We start from the raw sequence: 18,646 nt of genomic DNA on the forward strand, positions 1-18,646 counted from the left end.
TGAACACAAATTGCCCACACATCAACACAATTGCAAGCACCGCCTGTCATCTCATTCTCATCATCGTTGTCAATGAACAGCTAAGGTGCCTTGATAAACCAGTACACAATAACATGCATAGACTGTTTATGTTCCTGGTAATCAAATGTCATGTGTGAGAATGATATGCATTCAACATTTAACAAATATTTGTACAGCATCTAATGTGTATAAGACACTGTTGAATTCATTTAATTCATTAAAGTATTAAATGAATCCTGTGTGCCAGAAATTTTACTGAGCATTCTGCCAACATCACTTTATTTAATTGAATAATAATCTTATGAACCAGGTATTGTTTTTCTCATTTTACAGTTGTGAAAAACAAGATGGGGACATTAGATAACTTAGGCAAAGTTACAATTAGTATTCTGTTGTGCTGTAGTTAGTTAGCATCTCCTCAAAATTAGAAATTTAATCCCAATGCAATAATGTTAGGATGTGGAAGCTAATGGAAGGGAGGTATTTAGGTTACGAGGACTCCACCCTCATGAATACATTAATGTTCATTATAAAAGGAATTGAAGCTGCAAGCTTGATGTCCTGCCTTCTCTAACCTCTTCTTTGCCCTTCTGCTAGAGGACGACATAGCAAATGGGTCCTGACCCCTTGATTTTGAATTTCTCTGCCTTGAGAACTGAGAGCAAATATATTTCTGTTGATTATAAATTACCCAGTCTCAGGTATTGTGTTAGAGAATGGAGTAATACATTTTGAACACCCTTTATCTTTTCTGTTAGATTTATTTAGTGTATCATTCCCATCAATACCAAGACATATATAAAAGTCTCTCCTATTAAAAATAAATACTGACTCCACTTGCTCCTTCAGGCATCATCCTATTTCTTTCACTGTCTACCAAAGACTTTCTATACAGAATCTATTTCCTCATAGTATTCACTGAAACCTAGTCTGTACACCCATAAATTCCATTTACAGGACTCTCACATGCTGCATGCTTGACAATGTTCAATCCTCTGTGATCATGATGTCCTAGGAGCATTCAGCTACTGACCACCTTCTACTCTTGGTTGTTTGGTTTTTCCCCAGGTTTTTCCATTACTTTTGTGTTGGCAGATCTCTTCTGACGACTTTAATTCACCTTATATTAGAGTTATTCAAAGATTTATTCCAACAATTCCTTCTCTTCTGTTTTTTTCTTTCTCCATTCTATCATCACAACCATGCCTATAACTTCAAATGACAACTACCATTCAACAAATATCAGATTAATGTTTCCCACCCAGGACTTGCTAAGCTTCAGAACTTCATATCCAAGAGCTTATTTGACATTTATATCAAAGATATTTTAAGCTCAACTTACTCAAATTAAAATGCAACTAAGTCTAGTTTTCCTTATGTATTCCCTAGCCCAGTGACAAACCATCTTTCAGTCAGTTGCAAAATCTGGAAATGTAGAACTCATCTCTATTCTACTGTAGCTTTACTACCACCACTCCTTTGTGACAATCATCCCTCATGAAACATGTTTCAAACACCCCTTCACTGGATTCTACACAATACTCTTAGCATCTTTCAACCCTTTTTTATTAAAAATGCAGTCAAAGTAATCTTTACTAACAAATTTGTTATATAGCAACTTTCCCACTAAAAAAAATTTAGTGGCTTTAATTTGTTCTAGAACAAAGGGCTGAATGGTCTGACTCCACTCATGTTTTTGAGATAATTTTTTTGCTCTTAAACTTTTGTTGCTTTCTCTGGTTTTTCCATGATCCAGCTAACTGATTTTATATGAATGGTATCATGCTCCCATTTATATTAGGACAACATTCTTTCTCTGGTTATTTGATATTCACTTTTCAAATTAACGAAATCTAAAATACACTTGCATTGATTCCTAATTTATCCTCAATGGCTAACATTTTACCTGGCATGCAGTTTGTTGACACTAAAGAAGTGTATGGTTGAGAGAATGATACTTTCAGTTAAAGAGAGCCAGTATCCAAAATCACACATGCTGGACTCAAGACATCCATGCTCTCGTTCACTATGTTATATTGTCAGTTTTTTCCAGTTTGATAGCTCAACTAGTATTTTATTCAACTCTCATCATACATGGTTTGACATAGAAAATTATAGTCATCAACTATTTCCCTATTTCTGAGCTTTGAGTGATAAAGCATAGGATTAACTAAAATCAAAGTAAGTGTAGGTTACCAGTAGGTTACCAGCATCTCTTTTCCTTTGTTTTCTTCCTCCAGGAAGAAAATTTTCCTATTTCTCTTTTTATTTAGTTTCCTTTGGCTTATGGATCAACTCTCTCTCTCTCTCTCTCTCTCTCTCTCTCTCTCTCTCTCTCTCTCTCTCTCTCTCCCCCCCTCCCTACCTCCCTCTTATTGGTATCTTATTAGTAACCTTTATAAACTATTAAATTATTTGAAGATAATCATCATGATTAAGAATGAACTTTCATTATGTAGGTTTAATCTATATGATTTCTAAATAAGGTGGTAATATTGATGAGTTTATTCTACTTCCTGAAATGATTTTGTGAAGTAATTCTATCTGCAACTTGTGCTAGTTTTAGAACACAGCATTGGAACTTCCAGACACATAGAGCATTCATTTTATGCATACCTGTGTGTACGTGTATCCCTGCTATTAATTCTATGCCTTCAGGCTCTTCTTAGGACATTACAATGTACACATGCCACAGAAGTCACATGTAAACTATTCTCCTGCATACACAACAACTCCACAAAATCCCCAACCTCACTTGGCAATTAGAAGATTCCAAGTAATGCTATCCTTTTTATATATTGCAAGTAGTCACTTCTGAATGAAATTTTAGTTTCTGAATTTAAATTTGACATCATTTAAGTTTTATATTTTGAAATTTCTACAGAAAATTTGTGATATAAAAATAATAGTTGAAATATTGATTATATGTATTTAAAGCAGAACACTGTAATTTACAAATATTTACTATCGTTAATTCCTTATGTCATTCAATAAGTAAAATAATTTGGTTAAAAGAGCTAACTTGATCGCCTTGTTTAGAAACCATGTGATTAAAATCCATCTCTAAAAGAAAGTGTCTGACTTATTACAGTTATTTTCAAAGCATTTAACCATGTCAGAAAATGCACATAATAAAACAATAATCTCTAATTTAACTATGATACATAACTAATATTAACACCAAATACATTTTCCTATATTTTATTTGTGCATATACATATATATATGCATAAAAGTTTTGCAAAAAAAATAAAAATTTTATTGAAAAAGATTTATTGATTATCTGCTTCAAAATTAAAAGTCATACATTTTTATGTCAATGTAACAACTAGTATCATTTTTAATAAGGTGAATTGGAGAGATGTTGCTTGAATTCTTCATTACTATAAAGTGTTCATGGTGTTTTTGTGTTATTATAAAAGAAAAACTAATGAACATCTATGAAGTTAAATATCTGAGTTCCTTCCTAACTTATTTCCTTAATGCAAATACCTAAAAGAGGAATTAGTAAAACTGCATACACTGTTTATTTGCATGGCCTTGGATAATTTCTAGAGTTGCTCTTAATTCACCTTAATTCACCAACCAAAGAAGCAACCAACTAACAAGCAAAAATTATGCCAGTGCCTGAACAACTCAAAAGTAATTTATTTATTGAGAGACTACCATATGTTAGATATTACACCTATAATTATCTAAGGCAATGTGAGATTGTAAAAGAAGCAAATAATAAAATCTATTCTCAATATAAGAATAACAGTACATAACTGTAGAATCAGTGCATGATAAAGAAGGCAGAAAAACCAGCAAACATAAGAAAATTTTAAAGAGTACCAGAAAACTGATTAGTTAGGAAAGATAATATGAAAAAAACAGTTTTCAAAGAACTATGGAGTTTTAAGATTTAGTGAGCTAAGGATAAACTTCCAAAGTGGAGGAACTAACATCAACAAAAGCAGGGATTAGAGACATAGTGCAGAGCACATTTGAATAGGCAAAATATCCATGTAGAAAAGTAATTAGGAAGAAAGAGGATTGGTTATGTATGCTGAAGATGTCCTGTAGAAAGTCTAACCTAGCTGAGGATGTTGCACTTGATATCCATGGCAACGGAGAACCCGTGCAAGTTCTGAAGCAGGAGACTTAAGAACACTGGGTTCTTAAGAGTTTGTAATCACAAAGCAATTAATTTGATATAAGATGGCAAAGTCCAGACCTTCACAAATGAGTCTGTAATAGGAATAGCATACATTTATGTTAGAGATGTATTATGAGAGATATATTTTCAAGACATGTTAAAAAAAACTGACCATAGCTTAACAGGGAACAAAAAAGAAAGAGGTTTCAGAGATGACTTCAATTTTTCTCTTCTGTGTCTTTAGAAGAAAGGTGATACATTATTGATAGAAATCAGGAGTTAGGAAGATTCAAACTTTAAAAGGCTCCTCTGGGAACTTGTACCAAAATGATGTGATATTTTTAATTTTCAGTCAGGTGCTACACTGAACATTATTTTTTTATCATAGGTCTCTCAATATTTTACCCCATGCTGTAGTCTGGATCTGGGATATCCCTCAGATGTTCATATGTGGAAGGCTTAGTCCCCAAAGCAGTAGTGTTCAGAGGGGAGGTTTTTGGGCAGGGGATGGATCACTGGGGCTCATTGCATTAATGAATTAATTCTTTGATGGCATTCTTGGAAGGTGGTAGAAACGGAAGGAGATAGGACCTAGTTGGACAAAGTAGGTCATTAGGGGTGTTCCCTTCTAGAGTAGATCTTGGTTTAGGCTCCTTCTCCTCACCCTGCCTTCTTCTGGTCTCCATGAAGTGGGTATGAGGTACTCTGCTACATCCCTCTACCATGGTGTTCTGCTTCACCATAGGCCCAGAAACAATGGAGCCAGTTGATCATGGGCTGAAACCTCTTAGCCATAAGCCAAAATAAATCTTCCTTCCTTTATGTTGTTTTGCTCAGGTAAGAGATCATGAAAAGCTGACTAATATAGATCCTGAGTTATAAAATAGCCAGAGTATAAGTGCCATGAATTTTCTAAATCAGGGCATATTACCCATGATGTTTAATATACCTCACTGCAAATTTTTGGTAATCAGAGAGAAGAGTCTCATTTATAAGAAGGGAATGTAACCTTTTTGATAGTTTAGCACATGTGGCAACAGTTACATGATAGTAATTAATCAGCATATTCAGAGTTGAAATATTTTTATCCTTGATAAATAACATTTCTGTCAAAAAGAATCTTCAACAAAACTTTGAAATGGGATAATATGACAAGTGAATCTTGTATAGTTTGACAGCTAAAAGTTGGCTAAGGTAACATATTTAAGAACCAATTGGTAATTTGTTTTGAGCTTTAATTGCTATTATTGAGAAAGCTCATTTCTAGTTAATATCAGATAACTGGACCCAAAATACGAGAGCTTATTAGGGCAAGGCTTGATGCTATTGAAAATAAACATGAGGCTCTTTTTCCTTAGTATTTGGATGGAAAAATGCTTGCCTTTACAGTAAATACACACATGCTTTGTTAGTTTCTCAAACACAATGGTGAATTTTTTTCCAGAATGAACGATGACCATGAACATCATAAGGAAATCGGCAGTCTCACCTTGACAATATATGCGTCCCATTAAAAATGAAATTAGGCAGAGGCTTGAAAATGAGATCAAAGTGAAACAAATATGACTCAGTAGGTTTTATTAGAATAACATAAATCAGATTTTTTTTTCTTAAAATCAAGGAATTTTACTCTTTTATTCAATAAATATTTATTAAATAATACTTAGCATATCTGGGCCTTGTCCTAGGCACAGGAAATATAATGGTGAGGAAAGTCAACGAGGTTTTCATTTCTAAGAATTATTCAGGGAAGGCAGAAAATCGAAAAGGCATTGCACATAAGGTCTTGTTATGAACAGGAAACCGGATACTGTAGGCTTCTGGGAGGAAATCATCCACAGGTGCTCTGGCCATGTAGTAATCTTCCCATAACAATGAAGTTGGTGGCTTAGCAAATCTATTCTGGAGTCAGAGTGCCCAGGTTCAAAGTCTCACTCTCCCACTTTTTATTAAGGTGACAGCACACAAAATACTCCTCCCTATTCCTCAGTTTCTTCATCCTTAAAACTGGCATTAAAATAGAGCCTACTTCATAACATCATTGTGAGCTAATATGTGAGAATTTTGAAGAAAATGCCTGGCCTGTAGCATCTATTAGCTGTTTTTAATATTTAAAAATCATCCCCTCCCAGAAGTCTCAAAGATATTTTGGGCCCATCTTTTGCTAATCATCAGATAATTAAATGATTAGAGAAAGGGATTCAGTTTAAATCTGACAACATTATTATCCAGTTGAATAAACAGCTAGTTAAACTAACTAGAAAATTTGAAGTTAGTTTTTACTATCATGTTTGCAGGCTATACTACCCCAAACACATAGACCTCTAAATAACATCATGATGATAAATAGCATAGCACTTGATGTTGACAATGATGATTGCTAATATGTCTTGACTATTACTTTGCTAAACACATTGCATGCTACTTGTATCATGCATATGCCCATGATGCTGACACAGGTATTTCTCATTTAATAGATAAGAAAAATAAAGCTCTAGAAATACCAGGTAGAGATGCTGGCATAGGAGATTCTTAATGCATATTTGTTTGGAAAAAAAAAAAGGAATTAATTCAAGCAGTTTAAAGGATTTTACCTTCGTAATTAAACTTAGGTTACAATTTTAAATAATTAGTTGCTATTAAAGCAGTTTGAGGTTTTATAAATAATCATCAAGCATCTTCTCACCTTCAGAAACTAGTTTCCGGGGTGCAGGCAGGATAGGAAAGAGAAAGGCAAGACTTGAAAACTGGTGCTCTCGTAGTTATCTACCCAAGTGATTCTGTGCAAACTCTTTGAGAAGCACTAACCTAAAAATATTGTTGCAAATTGCCTTATAGAAAAAAATTAGCATAATAATGTTATACACACTGTATGAAATACAGTTTTCCTCAGATAATAAAACACACAAAGGCAAGTAATACATGAAGTATTTTGAATTAGAAGTGACAAACGTGGTAGCATGACACTATTTTATAAGTACCAATGGAAACAAATCCTTTATAGAGATGTCTCATCTAGCTGTTTCATTATTAAACTGCAGATACAGCACTTGAGAACTTGAGAAGTTCTGTCATTCTGGGCTCATTTTAATTTTAAAGTAGCATTTACATAATATTGCAAATATTCACACCCTGGGAGGCATACATGACAGCATTAATTGTGATGGAGAAAAATGTATGTAGTGTTTCAATATAATTCATTTAAAAGATTTGATCATTTCTTTTAAGATAAAAGGCTACCTTACCCCTGTGTAAAATTCCTGTCTGGACAAGACTAAAGAATATGAATTTCTCTCCAACGCAAGTTCTTCTATAGGAACATTCTCCCTGGGAGCTTGTATATTATCATTCTAGCTACTCTGGGGTCACTTCTATTTGTCAACATGTTTTGATTCACTGGAGAATGGAGAATTTCCTTGATTACAGTGGTGGGAGGGGGAAGATTAGAAGGGAAGGAAAAGGAAGATATTATGTTCGTAAAACCAAAATTCTAGAATCACACTCTCAAATTGGTAGAGACCCTTTCTTAGAATTTATCTAATACATGAATCCTTCTTCAATTCAGCATGTGTCCACAACGTTGTTCAACTTACTTTTTTTAATTTTTCTTTTTAGCTACGCATGACAGTAGAATATATTTTGACAATTCATACATGCATGGAGTGTAACTTCCTATTCTTGTGGTTGTACATGACATGGAGTTACACTGGCTGTGTAGTTATATATGAACATAGAAAAGTTATGTCTGATTCATTCTACTGTCTTTCCCATTCACTTCCCCTTACCCTTCCACCCCAATCCAGTGAACCTCCACTTGATGCCCCCTATTGTGAGTAAGCATCTGCATAGATGAGAGAGAACATTCTTAATATGCCCTAGGTCATTGTTCAAAGATTATAACTGGGAGGGGAATAAAGTCCAAATGTTGACACAAAAGCCATGCCCCAACAATTTCCACTTGGAGTGATATCCCTTTTCCATGTTGAATCCTAACAACTACATAACCAAAGGAAAGCTGAAGCATAAATAAATTGAGCAGCATGGAGCAGGAAAAGTGAGGAGATGCAATTTGACCTGGGAGTCGAAGTTACACTTCCTTAACAGATAATAGAAGGCTACACTGAGGTTTATTGGTTCATTTACTTATTCATTTATTCACCAAACAATTCCTACTTTGTTATTATGTGTTGAGAATGCCAAAATCCTTAGGAAAGAATGAAATGTTAAAACAGGTTATCTTTGGATAGTCAGATTATAGATGACTTTGATTTTGCTTAGTTTCTCTAATTTCTTTAAATAGTCACACATATTGCTGCTATACAAAGGAAAAGGCAACAGCAGAAGGCAGGGCTAGATGGGCACATACTGGAACTTATGTCTTAGGTTTCTGCCTTGTGAAAAGGATGAGCAAAGACCATACTAGAAAATATCTTAGTAGGTTCAGTTTGCTAAATTGTGACCACAGGAAGATAGGAGGTCATAATCCCTGGAAAAATTACTTCCTCAGGAAAAGAGTTTATATAGATGTGATAAGTGAAGGCAACAGATAGGGAGATTATCCTGGCTTATCTGAGTGGCCCTAAATCTAATCATAAGTGTCCTTAGAGAACCATGCCATTTGGTATGCCCATAGAAGAGAACACAATATGGTTGCAGAGGCAGAGAAAGGTCAATGGAGCCACAAGCCAACAACTGCTGGCAGTCACCAGAAGCTGGAAGAGGTGAGGACTGGATATTCTCCCTAGAGTCTGATGAGAGTCTGGCTCTGCTTACCCCTTGATTTCAGACACTTTGCCTCCAAGACTGTAAATTTCTTTTATTTTAAACCACAAGTTTTCAATTTGTTACAGCAGCCAAGAAAAACTAATACAACCCCAAAAGATTTTGAAAGGAACCTTTCAATGACCCCCTCGAGAGGAGCCTATAACAGGTTTAAAAGGAGTCCCCCATAAAGTGCTAGTAAGTGGCACCTAACTTTTAATCAGCCCATTGTATTTGGTAAGAACCTACAACATGTAAAGCATTCAGGTGGGTGCAGCCAAGAAAAATCCCTCCTCACCTAGCCCTCTACTCTCAACAGAAGGAAAATGTCCAGTCAGTGGTACATACTTGTTCTTAGGACCCCAGGGTAGGATATCTGTGGCAAGGACAGGAGTCTTTATTTGGAGAGCTTTGAGCATCTGTTGCTAACCCTTCTTGACCTATTACTGGAACTTATGTCTAGTGTACAACAATCTATGCCATTTTACAATTTTTATTATTTCCCAGCCAGGAAAAGAAATGTCAGTGGCGCATAGGGTGGTAAATGCCAAAAGTCTGAAACAAAGTATGGCAGTAGGAGAAAAATAAAAAGAAAAAAAAATAGGTTTTTGGAGTTGGTGTCTCACTGTGAAATAAAATTGTGAAAAACAAAGAGTCAGAACTATAAAAAATGTATTAGGGGAAAATCCAAGACCCTAAAATTAAAGGGTCTAAGAAGTCATTATCATTGGACCAGAAAATTGATGATAAAACAGCCCCATTTAAACCCTTATTTTAATTAACAAATAAACCTTTGCTGTGTTTAAAAATTTAACTGGAAAGAACCTAGAATTAATCTTGGAAGAAACAGTATAATAGCAAATTCTAGAGTACCAAAATAACCAGAAGTGTTGAGTGTAACGATCTTGCAATTTTTTTTACAACCAAGTAAAATTATTTTATAGTTAATTTAATAACTTTCCATATGTTTGAAACTTAATTTGGAAATTTAAACTAGGAGAAAAAAAAAAAAAACACCTCAGCAAGAAGAAAGCAACTTAGGACTGAATTAAACTGCTGCTTTTGACACTGAACGTCCTTTAATCAGATCCTTGTAAACTCATAATAGAGTTTTCATCCTGAAACTTTACCAATATTTTATCTATTTATAGATAAAACTAAAAATGAAAACAATATGTAGAAAAAAGCATTTCAAAAATTGTTGATACTTTTTTTATGCAGATGATTTATTTTAAAATACTTTTTTTTTCTCCAGAATTCTGACTTGGCAAGAATATTACTTTTTTAAAAATATAAAATGAAATCCTTTTTTTGGTACACATTGCTCAGAGTTAATTTACTAGCAGTTTTAATGATACAACTAGTGGTCTCTATATTATTCTAGATATATGGAGGCATGAACTTGGGAATAGAAAACCTTTACGGTATAAGAGCACAAGCACAATTTTTAAAACAAAATTGTTTCATGTTCAGGTCTCTCTGGGAAAGGAAATTGTGTATGTGCACATGAGAATATTACTTGTTTTTCATTAAGTTTGGCCTTCTTGGCAAATAACTACTCTTTTTGCTTAGCAAAATTATGTCAAGGGAAAATATCAGTGACTAAGTCTTGGATTCAATAGTTGAATATTTTTAATCTTGGAAGTTGTATTGATTTTATAGTTTCTTTCACACAATGTTATTCAATATATTTGTTTCTGGCTCCTGCTCCAAGCTAGTCAAATGTCATTGATTTCTTTCCCACTTTAAAAACATTGTGGCTGTTATGTCTAAGATGTGAAGTGCTTCAGTTCCAAATATTCATTTCCACCAGGTCCCCTTGCAGATCAACCAGAGACAATGAGATAATCAAATTCAAATCTGCCTTAATTCAACTAGAGTTAAAATTAATATTACAGTCTCTCCACTTCTCAATACACTGAGTAGGAACTCAGTGTTTTGAGCTGCTTTAGCATTTACTGACTTCCTAAATTAATGTTGCAATCATAATGCACATGTTAATGAAGGAAGAAATGCATAGATCCAGTCATATGTCAATAAATTTGAAAAAAAGGAATTATTAGACAATGTAAATTTCCATGCAATTAGTTAAAATAGGTTGGTACATTTGAAAGTGCCTCACAGACTACTTTAGAACCTCTGGTCAAGAAAGTCCTCTTTGAGCGAAGGATGGTTTAGTTGAGATCTAATTGCAGAGAAAATTCCATGCACATGAAGATGAAGATAATAGCCGTGTCTGGGAGAAAAGCCATGTTGATCAGCTTCAGTTTTGGAAGGGTGTTTGGATTTTATTCTAAATACATTGAGAAGCTATTGAAAGGATTTGAACATAGTGTCACATAATTTGCATTTTTAAAATACTACTCTGGTTATTGAATAGAAAATGGACATAATCTGTAGGAGGGATGAAAGCGGAAGCAGGAACTCAGTAGGGATCAGTAGCCCTGGAGATGAAGATAAGTGAATTATAACATGGTTTGGAGGTAAACAGTTGACAGAGTGCTAGGTGTGGGGCTTCAGGAAAGACAGGAAGTAAGAATAACGCTTAGAATGTCTGAACCCTAGAGCACTGGTGGTACCACGTAATATGAAGGAAAAGTTAGAGGAGCAGAAGAAACAATTTGAGGTGAAATTAAGGAGTCAGCAGAGGCCATTTTCAGTAGAAATGCCCACTCTACATACCAGAAAATGGCAAGTGGAAGCTGAAGAGTGAAAGTCAAGTTCCAGAGACAGAGTCAGCCTGAAACTCTAGTTGCAGTGTCATCAGACTATGAATTGTACATAAAACCGTGAAATTAATTTGGGTAATCAAGGGAGAATGTGTAGCCTGAATAAGGTAGGAGATGCCAAGGTCATCTCAAGGGCATACTTACATCTCGTTAACTACAGCAGAGAGGGAGCCAGAAAGAAGGTCTCAAGGGGGGTTGGAGAAGTAGAAGGGAGAGGCACAGTACTGTGACAGCCATGATGGGAAAGTTACAAGAAATGGTAGTCTGTGTCAGTGTTGCTGCATGGTCAGGCAACCTGAGCCCTGACCAGTGCATGGGTCAACAGAAAGCCACTGCTGAACTTGGCAAGAGCAGTCTCAGTGTAGTGGTAGAAGAGCAAGCCCAATTCCAGTGAATCGAAGCAAGAATCTTCTATGCTGGGAAAGTGGAAACAGACACTGTAGATAACACTTCAGAAGTTGTGACACAATAGAGATATGACAAATGAGTTGAAAACTAAAGAAGGAAGCAAGGACCAAGGAGTTGGTGTTTCCTTTTATTTGATTTTAGGACAGATAATGATAAAGGATATATACGTGCTGCTGAGACCAGCTTAGTAGAAGGGAGGAACAGTAATGCCAGAATTATTTACTGAGAAGTCCTTCCCAGCCAAGCTTTCAGTGCCACTCGGCTATTCATTTTCCATGCTCATGAAGTTCTATTTCTGAACTATTTTTCTCTTCTATTGGTCAATTTGTCAATTCCTGTACCAATACAATTTATTAGTTAGCACATCTTCTTATTTGGTGAAGGAAATTTTCTTGTTATGTTACTCCTCAGAAATATCCTATCAATTTGGCAACTTTTCAGTTCCATATAAAGTTAGAACATGCTTGTTGATTCCTCTCTCCAAAATACCTTGTTGGGATATTTACTGGCATTGCACTAAATCCATAGATCAATTTTTCTTACTATAATGTTTAACCTCCTACAATATTAATAGGATCTTTATAGGATTGAATTCCAACACATAAGTATGCTATATCTCTCTCTACTAATTTATCCTTTTTAAATGTCTTTCAATAAATAATTACAAGTAGTATTTTTTGTAACTACATATGCATATATACAAGTTTGTATTCATATACATGGTATATATATATAATATCTGTATTAGTATATGTTTTGATAGACTTTATATCTTTTGATCCTCTAAAAGACATTTTAAAATATGGTTTGAACTGTTACTGCTAGTATATGGCAACGTATATTGATTTCATATACAACAACCATTTTTAAAATCTTTTATTTGTAAAGCATTTTGTAGATACACATTGTTTGTACATAACAGCAGTTTGTGTATATTCCCTTCCAATATTTAAAAATCTTCTCTCTTATATGTATCTGTTGTGTGCTGACAAAGACTGATTCATAAAATGGTAAGTTAAAGGGATGATAGCAAATATTCTCAAGTCAGCCCCAGATTAAAGAGAATGCTTTCAAAGTGCAGCAGTTAATTATGACAATGGCTAGAGGCTTAACATTCTCTATTATTTTCAGGGGTTTCCTTCGATTCTTAGCTTGCTCAGAATTCTTTGGCTTTGATTTTAACATCATGAAGGCACATTTCCTTCATTTGAAATCTCCTTTTTGTATCATTAAGATAATTGTATGATATTTTTTCATGTAACCTGTTATCATATTAATGATTCTTAAATCTTAACTGAAGCAGAACCAGTTCATTTCCCAGACACTCTTGTGACTAGGTGAAATTACATGCCCGAGTTCTGATCAGCAGAATGCAGAAAAATGGTGTGCTTCCAAACTTAGACATAGAACACCCCATGCATTGTCCCCATTTCTTCCCATCTGTTGGGTTGATTGATGGTATACTTGGATTGTGTATATACATCTGTGTGTATATATATTTCATTCTCCAGAAATATTTCTCCTACACATGCCTAAAGAACATTATAAATTCATGTGGGCTATTTTGAAACTTTTGGGAAACCATATCATAATGCATATAACTTGAAATTTTTAATGATTTTAAGTTTATTACTAAGAAAGGAGAGTGTGTCACTGAGGGAATTTGAGCCCCTAAAATGTCATGGTCTCTAAAAAATGCAAGAATAGAGTCATATGTTGTTTTTCTATCCCCAATAGCTAAGAAGGCACCAGGAATATAGAGGCACAGATAAGAGTTTATTGAATGGAATGAATGAAGCCACTTAATCTTTTGGTAAGTTTTATTATCTGTAAAATAAGGATAATTATAATTATAAGACAGTATATACTTGAACTAAGGCAGAAGATGATTTGGAGATAAAAGTTATTTAAGTGTGTAGAATTTGTAAAACCACAAAATACCATAGCAAAGATAATCTAATTTTGTTCTTTTAATCTCTCAAGAAAACTCGTTTCGTCTATTAATAATAGATATTGAAAGTTAAAACTGGTTTTCTTAGGAGTTCCCTTTTTTCAGAGGAATTCAAACATGACCTGAAAAACCACTTGTTGGGTTGTTAGGAAGGAAATTCTAACAGCTTGTCCTTCAACTTCCTAACCTTTTGCCTCCTTTCCAACTTAAAGGCAAAATAACGTTCAAAAGCAGGAAAGTAAGCAAAATGTGTCCTCATTAGGATTATTTTTCATAAAGGAAGACTGAAGAGTGGGTAGGAGCATAGACAGACAAACAGGTCTTAAATTCTAACTTCTACATGCTAGATATATGACTTTAGGAAAGTTAGTACAAATACCTGCACCCATATTTGCCACAAGTAAAGTAGACCTCCAAAAATATGAAATCTTTCACAGAAGGTGATTTTGACATTTAAAGAATAATGTATGTTAAACATTTATTATAAGTACCTGATACATAGTTAGGGATTAATAAATAGCAGTCATTATTAATATAGTTTTTTTCTAAGTCTAGTTAGGGAGTTTATTGAGTATGGATCCTAGTTTTAGCACTGCATGAACATTATGCATCATTATTTCTATTTAAAGTCTAATATTACTAGCTATGTTGAAAGTGATGACAAACATATATAATGTTACTCAAAGTAACAAATGCCAAAGAACGATTTATGTCTGAACATGATATTGTTTATTGTTGGATAAACCTGTGAGTTTTCAGGGTCTTCTTCCAGGGAGGTTTTTTTTTTTTTTTTTTTTTTTTTTAGCAAATTAGAAAATGAAAACCAGCAAGACTCTGACCTAAAGTCATTAGAGTTCTTAACAATTTCCTCAGCTCACTCACATCCTGTATGCTACCTACTAATAACAGGCAGGTGGAGAATAAAAAAAAAAAAAGCCTATTATTTCCTTTCCTTTCTACAAAAGCAATATAAAATTAACATGCAATTTATGACATAAATCAGATGCTTTGTGAGTACTCAGAGCACAGGGTGCAATAGTCACGCTGGTCTCCTTTTCATTCCAGGTTGAGATAATCAACTTTTATTCTTGTGCCAAAATTGTCAGTGACCTAATTTTTGGATGGGACAATAAATTGTCCAACTTCAGTAATGCTCATTAGAGGTTTTATTTCTTGTTGTTGTTTTTCAAGGAAATAGCTGGTGTTTATACATATGTCCAAGGGGCAGAAACTATTTTCAATAATTTCTATTCTTGAGAAAAGTACACTGTTTATTATTATCTCTGGGTTCATACAGTACTTTCTAAAGATACAAAATCTGAATTTAATATCAAGCTATAGTTTATAATTATTATAATCATTAAAGTATTAAAAATCATCTATTTGGAAATTTTTGTTAGATGTGGTGGAAATGAGAATAGAATAGGTAATAGCTATTATCCTCTTAGTCAAAATATTAATTAGGAATCATAAAGAAGAGTTCCAAATTTCTCTGATAATAAAAATAGAGAAAACAAAAACAATATATTTTTGCATTCTCTTTACCCAGAAAACACTGATAAAACTATTCCTTTGCAGAGGTACATAGCAACGATGTTAGTAAAGGAATAAACAAAATACTATAAATTTAAAATAAGATGCTCATGCAATATTTCAAAAACACATATGTTTAAAGAGCATATGTGTTTCAGTGAAACATGTTTTATGATTAATCTTCAATATATTTTTTAGCTATAGTAGTGATTGTTAGTCATAGAAAAATACTGATTTACAAATGGACTCTATATTAAAGTTCTTTATTATGACAGGTGAATTTTAGTGTGCAAGATGAAATTTTATGTTAGAAACTATTCTTAACCAAAAATTGCCTATGTATGTTCAACAATTTTATTTAGTAAGCCAACAAAATGTATTTTATCAAATTATCTTTTAAATATATCCAGTAATTCAATGCTTGCATTATTTGACATATTTGAGGACCATCTGGGAAAGAACTTCTCTAATGGAATTTTGAGACCAATAGCCCCACACACCTCAGTTGATTTTCTATCTACACATCATATAACGTGAAACTGAAGATACTTTAAATTTTGTCATTTCATCCTCTTACAAAATGTGTCAATTCTGTCTTCATCCTGCTTCTGTCTGACATGCCAGTAAAAAGGAATTTACTACCTCTTGAGGAAGTTCCTTCCAAAATGGTAGCCTCTGATCCTTTCCAAGTCCTACTCAAACCCAGTTGACATCTGGCTTTTGGGAATCTTTGTGCCTTTCCCCCACAGTCATTGGCTGAGATCATCCTCTGTCTTTTCACATCTCTGTGGAGAGCTACCATGCCCACACCAGTATTCCATTCCCTTTGTTTTATCCACTGCCTTGATGGGATCTGTTTTTAACCTACATGAAAGATAAAATTTCCTTCTTGCCAGCTTCATTTGTATGAACAACGACTCAATTTTCTTAACCTTGTTAGGGTCCATGGTTCCCTGGAATTTTGTTGTTGTTGTTGTTGTTGTTGTTGATTGTTACGTACTTGTTTCCTTTTCCTCCTCTACCTTCTCTCATGCTGGCTTCTCTTCTCTATTCTTGCCCACATGCAACCTCAGCTTTCACATGGATCTCAGTGCTGGCCTCACTGGCAGCTTCCTTTTGATCTAAACTTCTGCTAACCTCTGCCCACCCACATCCAACTTCACACAGCCTTCTCCACCATTGTTTGGAACATTTTATGCACTTTTTAGTACTAAAAGTGACCCCAAAAGATCACTTACAAGTTAAAATTTCAGTTTATCTTTTCACGGGCTGGTAATGAAGCAGGAGGGATGGCATTACAGACCCTAGAACTTCAACAGACAAATACAAAGGCCAAATCGCATCAAAATAAGCAGCTGTCGGCATGTTCACAATCATGACAACTGAGGTCAGTTTTTCAAAACTCAGCACCACCAATGCCGTAAATTAAATATGTATTTAATCTTCACAATCTAGTTGTATGTTGTGTAAACAACCTCAATTACAATGTATCAAAATTTACAAACCCCTAGGGCAAACAAAATATTTATTTTTTTATATTGCACTGTAACTCCTTGACAATTTGTGAAAAACAATGGAATAGAGACTAAGTTTTTATTGTTTTGAAAATGTACTTTAATATATAATTTAAATTCTACATAATATTAATATACACTAAATTATATTGACAGAGTTCTGTTAAAACACATTTTGGAAAATCATTTCATAAAATAAATATTGATAAATAATTAGGTTGATGTTCATTTGCTGTGGTAATAGAAAAAGTTGAAATAATCATTTGAAGGTATACACTATTCTAACTTTAAGAAATTGTATCTGTGTAAATATAATGTACATTTGTTTCTTTTAGTGAAGAAAGGGAGAGAAAAAATTTTTAAAACCTTGTTTCACTTCTCCATTTCCTTCTGCCTTTTTAACCAAAACATAGCAGACTATACTTCTCTTTTTAAGTTCCTCCTCACCCTTTATCCTGTGCATTCAGATATGCTAGAGTCAGATGGAGAAAACTTTACTATGTATTAGTGCATTATTTTATGGACATATCTGTTATAACCAGAGAGAGATCAGAGGAAAAACACATTTGCAGGTTGATGAGGAGGAGGAGAAATACATTCCATGGGACTAATGGGCTTTTGGACAATCTTCTTCAGACTGAGAAACTGGATTCAAATCTCTGCTATTTTGTCCATTCAGGCAAGACATGAAGGAAGTGTGATCTGACCACACTGCAGATGGTTTGGATGTTCAGTATTCAAAAAAGAATTTTATTAACTCAATTTCCCATATGTTTTTGGTCAACTGGAGCTTCCATTATATTATACAAACACATACACATCTGTATATGCATCTCAATGTCACTGTAATGTGAGAGTTGACTGGGTTCCTTAATATCTGTCAGGACCACTGGAGAAATTCTCAATCTTAAAAAGAGCAAATTGCAACCAACCAAATTCTGAACAGACAAGCTTTGAAATATATGGACAGACTTAATTTTTTGAGTTGTTCCAAATTCTTAATTTATCTATGTTATTTACTTTACCTTAGGATGCAACCATGCAAAGAATGGTTTTTTAATGAGACAAAAAAAACAAAGGCCAAATGTTTTCTCTGCTAAGCAGAAGCTAATCCATAATGGGAGTGGGTGGGTGAGTACGGAAGAATGAAGGAACTTTGGATTGTGCAGAGGGGAATGAGAGGAGGGGAGGGGGTGTGGGGATGGAAAGTATGGTGGAATGAGATGGACATTATTACCCTATATATATATGTACGATTACACTACTGGCATGATTCTGCACCATGTTCAGTCAGAGGAAGAAATTGTGCTCCATTTGTGTACAATGTGTCAAAATGCATTCTACTGTCATGCATAACTAATTAGAATACTTTTTTAAAAAAAGTTGCTAGTGGCTACTAGGGAATGAAATATAATGGTTTGATAATGTGGCTATGAAGGTAAAATTTTTTTTTAAGTCTAGCATGGCCACAGCAAGAAGAAATATAAGTAGCTGATTCAGGCAGAGACAAGAGAAAGTAGTTACATGTTTTTAGCTCTTCTTTCCATAAAATGCTTTTTAAAATATCCTATATATAGTGAAAGAACAACAA

The 18,646-nt window shown here is 34.1% G+C and overlaps 1 protein-coding gene across 1 annotated transcript in view; it reads right to left on the bottom strand.

Annotated features, from left to right (window-relative positions):
* ARHGAP24 (Rho GTPase activating protein 24) overlaps window positions 1-18,646 on the bottom strand; it is a 449,241-nt gene that overhangs the window by 249,447 nt on the left and 181,148 nt on the right. The gene's annotated exons all lie outside the window — the stretch shown is intronic.

Source organism: Sciurus vulgaris, assembly GCF_902686455.1.
Source record: "Sciurus vulgaris genome assembly, chromosome: 9".
Classification (NCBI taxonomy): Eukaryota; Metazoa; Chordata; class Mammalia; order Rodentia; family Sciuridae; genus Sciurus; species Sciurus vulgaris.